Source organism: Miscanthus floridulus, chromosome 16 (genome assembly GCF_019320115.1).
Source record: "Miscanthus floridulus cultivar M001 chromosome 16, ASM1932011v1, whole genome shotgun sequence".
Classification (NCBI taxonomy): Eukaryota; Viridiplantae; Streptophyta; class Magnoliopsida; order Poales; family Poaceae; genus Miscanthus; species Miscanthus floridulus.
In genome coordinates this window covers 60,483,741-60,489,275 of record NC_089595.1, presented here as the reverse complement: position 1 = coordinate 60,489,275, position 5,535 = coordinate 60,483,741, and positions in this window count along the sequence as shown.

Here is a 5,535-nt window from a genome sequence, read left to right as displayed (position 1 = left end):
CAAGCCCCGAAGCATTATAAGTCTCCCAGTAATTTACAAATGTTTACTTAAGTACTTATGATTGATGCATTAGGTTATAAGAGTTGAATGGAACCACTTGATGCATGTACATTCCTTGTCCAGATATTACACCTTTAACCGGTATAGGTCCAGGATCGAATATATGCTTAGCCATGCTTAGACCGGTAGAAGTCGGGTGATGTCCTGTCACCTGCGAGATATAGGTGGATACCGGAGCACGGTTGGCTATATCTGCTATCGTGGAATAGAACCATGGGGTAAAAGTAAATCGAGACCGGGCGGGAGATCGATAGAGAAGCAACAAGGCATGGAGGTCTTGGGTGTGGATCTATCCCCGTCTATGTCGATCAAGGACCGTACCGTTGTTGGAACTTCTGACAAGATTGAACGCATGCCTCTCACTTAGCTGGCCGGATAACTCGTTCCGACCGCGAAGCCGAGTAATTCAACTCAGGCCGGGACCCATTCTGTTGTGCGCTCCTTCCGGGGAACGATCAGACTGAGCCCAAGGGTAGGTTTGGCCTGAGCATCCTGGCATCTGGTGTTCCAAATTGTGCGGCGTGGTACGGACCCGCGAAATGTGTACCTGAGTTGTACCAAAGGTGACCTAAGGCTATCGTGGCTGGTAGACCTGGGTTTGTGTTAGGAATAAATTCCCAGCTAGTTGAAATCGATTCGAATCGCCATCTCTCCCGGATAGTGAGAAACTTGACTAGCTCCAACATCGTAGTAACTGTGTTATGAAACATGATGGTTCGGATGAATATGGAATTACAATACCTGCTATGGTTACTATTGTATGCTTCTAAATGATATACTACATGTTTGGCACAGGATAGTTGCTAATCTAGAAATGGATAGTTATAATTAACTTGATAAAGGAATCATAATTGTACAATGGGTCAATTGCCTGTTACGCAAAATGTTGTCAAGTTACGTCCACTTATATAGCCTTGAATAATCCTTGGAGTCATTTTATTTCTGGTTCATGACGGGTAAGTCTAGCTGAGTACCTTCTCATGCTCAGGGTTTATTTTCCTATTGTTACAGATGGCACTGTGTATCATGGTTATTGCAAGAGTTGCTTCTATCCCGCTGTGGATGAGGAGTAAGCCTTGGGCAGGCTTCTTTATTAATTCCTATCTTTGCTTTTGCGGACCGTGATCCTACTTGGCACTGTATCAAACTATGTTGGAAACTTTATCTTCGAACTTAATTGCTTCCGCTTTATTTATCAAACTCGGTTTGTAATAACTTTTATTTGTACTCTGATGATGAAATGTATCTATGAACTTTATGTAATATATGGCATGTATGTGGAATCCTGTACGATCTTAGTTGTTGTAAATCGTTTATCGAGACCCATTGTGGTGCTCGACGGACTACCGGGTTTATATGGGTTCAAGTATGACAGTGCGACCACTTGCGGGCTGCCATTGTACTTGTACTCTTATAAATTGGTCGGTTCTGCGACATTCGCTACGTGGCGGTTCATGAGCGGAGGCGGTATGCTGAGCCCTGTAGCTTGTCACTGTGGCGGCATGGTCGATGGAGCCGTCTTGTCCTCGGTGTACTGGAGCGATGCGCCGGTCATGCCCGATCCTATGCGACATGGGAGCTCTTATGATGGCTTGACGCAGGGCATGGCGCATACTGTGCACGATGTGCCGGTCGCTATATGTCGGCAGCGTAGAGAGTAGAGGCCCAGTTGGTGCAGAGGCTGAACCATCGTGGGGGGCTCGGTGGGCATGAGTCCCGAGGCTACGGGGGTGCGGAAGCGGGTAGCCGAGGCTCGGAGGGAGCAATTGGTCTTGTACGCTGATTCTGAGGCTATAGGGACCTAGACTTGACTCTCCACGCCGCGCTATCCTTGGAGCAGATGGGGTTAGGCAGCATAGTACCGCACAGGTGTCATTCGTGGGCATAGTGCCGAGCACAACGGCCGGTAACCCCTGCCCCGTCCTATCCCGGATGGCATGGCTTTGATGCGACTCCCATCTCATCGGTCACTCCGCTGTGTTGAGCTGTCGTTCGGCTGATGTCGTGGGAGTGGTTGGTCGCGTTAGTTGGACGTGACATCCTGGTCGAGGCGGCGGTGACGGGGTAGCTACCAAGCCGGTCTCGAGCGAGGCGGAGAATCGGTACCTTGTCCGAGGCCTTACGTGCGGGGCCTCAAGTGAGGCAGAGAATCGGCACCTCGTCCGAGGCCTTATGAGCGGGGCCTCGAGCGAGGCAGAGAATCGGTACCTCATCCGAGGCCTTACAGGCGGGGCCTCGAGCGAGGCAGAGAATCAGTACCTGGTCTGAGGCCTGGCGGGCGGGGCCTTGGGCGAGTCAGAGAATCGGTACCTTGTCCGAGGCCTGGCGGGCGGGGCCTCGGGTGAGTCGGAGAATCGGTACCTCGCCCGAGGCCTCATGGTTTCATTTTGGGCCAAGCCCACCTCGGGTGAGGTGGGATACTGTTCAAGGTGGGCTAGGCGGTCCAGCCAAGCCTCGGATAAGGTGGGGGTTTGTCGGTAGTTGTCCCTTGGCTTCGATTTTTACAGGGTCTAAGCAATTTTTTTGGTTCTTGCTTAGGGGACCCCTTTTTATGGTACTCGACAGTAGCCATCGAGCCTCGGGGAGAGTGTGAGCGCTCTTCCTGAGGGTTTGACGAGACTTGGCTCACGACGGCTCCTGGCGGGATGGTGTTTCATACTCGAGGCCTCAGTGGGTGCGCGTGAGCGCACCCGCCAGGTGTAGCCCCTGAGGCCCTAGAGGAGTGGATTTATTCCTCTAGGGGCTTTTCTCATGTTGAGCGAGGGGTTTTATCATGTTTGCCGAGCCCACAAGTGCGAGTTCGGGTCACTGGGTCTTGGCTTGGTTGTAGGAAGAGCCCCCGAACCTCTGCGTGGAGCAAGAGGGCGATCAGGAGTTTCCTTGTCTTTTTTGTGCGGCCCTGATGCATCCTTTTCGTTCGGAAGGAGGGGTGGAGTATGCCAGGCTACCCTCGGTGGGCGCGAGCAGTGACACCTCTGGTGAGCTATTATCGGGTAAGTCCAAGTGGAGGCCCATGCCCCATTCGATAGGGGTTGGCTGGTGGTCTAGAGACACACTCCAAAAGTATCAGAGGCCTTCTCTAGTGGGTCCCAAGGCCGTTCGATTGGCCTCGGGGGCTCGGTGCCTCCCTGCGGTGGGATCCCATTCAGAGACCTCCATACCGGTCTCAGACATGACTTGGGGCATCCCAAGCAATTGCTTGCTTGGGCCTCGGCCATGTATGGGCTCGCCCATAGTCATCCCTAACTCTGTTTGTCCTGGGGCGGCTATTGAGACCCTCGGGGGCCCAGTCTTCGAACCCCTAGACCGTAACGGGCTCGGTGCCCTTTATCACATTTTGTCGAGCCCCCAAGTGCGAGTTTGGGTTGCTGGGCCTCGACGTGTATGCAGGAAGAGCCCCCAAGCCTCTACACAAAGCAAGAGGGCGATCAGGAGTTTCCCTGTCTTTTTTGTGCGGCCCTCACGCATCCTTTTTTTCGGAAGGAGGGGTGGAGTATGCCAGGCTACCCTCGGTGGGCGCGAGCAGTGACACCTCCGGTGAGCTATTATCTGGTAAGTCCAAGTGGAGGCCCATGCCCCATTCGATAGGGGTTGACTGGTGGTCCAGAGATGCACTCCAAAAGTACCAGAGGGCTTCTCTAGTGGGTCCCAATGCCGTTCAATTAGCCCCGAGGGCTCGGTGCCTCCCTGCAGTGGGATCCCATTCAGAGACCTCCCTGTCGGTCTCGGACACGACTTGGGGCATCCCAAGCAATTGCTTGCTTGGGCCTCAGCCATGTACAGGCTCGCCCATAGTCATCCCTGACTCTGTTTGTCCTGGGGCGGCTGTCGAGACCCTCGGGGGCCCAGCCTTCGAACCCTTGGACCGTAATGGGCTCGATGCCCAGTTCCTTAGTCTGAAAGGAATTGGGTGGGGGATATTCCCCTCGCATCGGCTAACAACGGTGGGTGTGCCTTTTGAGGCAGTTTCTCAGGGAGACGGAACGGCACCTACCGTCACTGCGTTCGGATGCGACGCGATGTCTGTGGATGGGACATTACTATGCGTGCGCGATTAATAAGGAAAAGGTGGACGCGTGGGCGGTTTAATCAGATCCAGATTAACTGCGCCAGATCTGAGGGAAACTTCCCTAGTTTCATCGCCCATCCGTTTTGCCCCCTTCCCTCATAAATACGTGATGAGCCTCGCCCCTCCCCTCCTTACCTTGCCTGCATACGTTCGACTTCTCTGCCCTCAAGCGGTTGCTAAGAACAGAGAGCGCCGGGGAGAAGAAGGGAGAAGGGGGAGGGAGAGAGAGAGGGAGGGATAGCGACAGCTCGCCTTACCACCGTAGCCACATTGCCCACCGCATCCATGGCTGGCGGCGCTGTTGTCGTTCAGGCGGATCCTTGGGGTCCGTCCGACATGTCCATGGTGATGCTGCAGTCGCTTGTCGATGACGGCCTCCTCCTCCTAGTTACTGACCCCAACAGACCGAAGTGGATTGCTCCGGGGGGCGAGCTAGAGCCGAGGCCACGCAACAGCTACATCGTGAGCTTCGTGGCCTTCCACGAGCGTGGTCTCGGCCTACCGGCGGACCGGTTCATGCGGGCGCTCCCACACTACTATGGCGTGGAGCTCCATAACTTCAACCCCAACTCCATCATGCAGGCGTCCATCTTCATCGCCGTCTGTGAGGGGTACCTAGGCATTGCCCCCCACTGGGAGCTATGGCTCCACCTCTTTCGAGTGGGGCTCACCACCAAGCCGGTGGGCACGGCGGGCACGTGGAAGGCAATGAGGGCCGGCGGCTGCACTCTCCAAGTGCGCCAAGACCGGCAGCTCCTCTACATCCTGGCCCAGCTCACGTCGTCCAACTATCGCTGGTACAACAGCTAGTTCTACCTCCGCAATGACGACGGCGGACTTCCCCCCTATACCGGGCGGGTCATGGAGATCCAGCCAAAGAAGTGGAGGTACGGCGTCTTGATGGCTGATTAGCCCAAGCTGCGGCCGCTCCTAGAGGCGCTGGAGAGGCTGTGTAGCTATAGCCTTACGACGGCTATGGTCGTGGTTTCCTTCCACCATCGGAGGGTGCTACCGCTGATGGCTTGGCGGCAGCGCCTATTCAAGATGACACCAGATGGGCCGATCGATGGCGTCTGGTTGTCTGCCATCGCCCTCTCCGACGAGGAGATTCTACATTGGGTGAGAGAGACGGTGGAGGGGCGGCTGAGGAGCAGTGGTCTGTCCCAATTCCTGATGCGCCCGATGCGGGGGTACATCTCTCTGGTGAGTTACGCGCCACTGCTACCCCTAAGGCCTCTTTGCTCCTTGCATTTTCCTATTCCCTTATTTGTGTTCACCATTCCTACAGGGGATGAGGGATGTGCGAGCCTCCCCGTTGCCTGTTCCCGAGGACGCAGAGCGGCGGGTGGTGAACAGGGCACATGCCGAGGCGTACAAGGAGCGGAAGGACACCGAGGAGGCAAGGT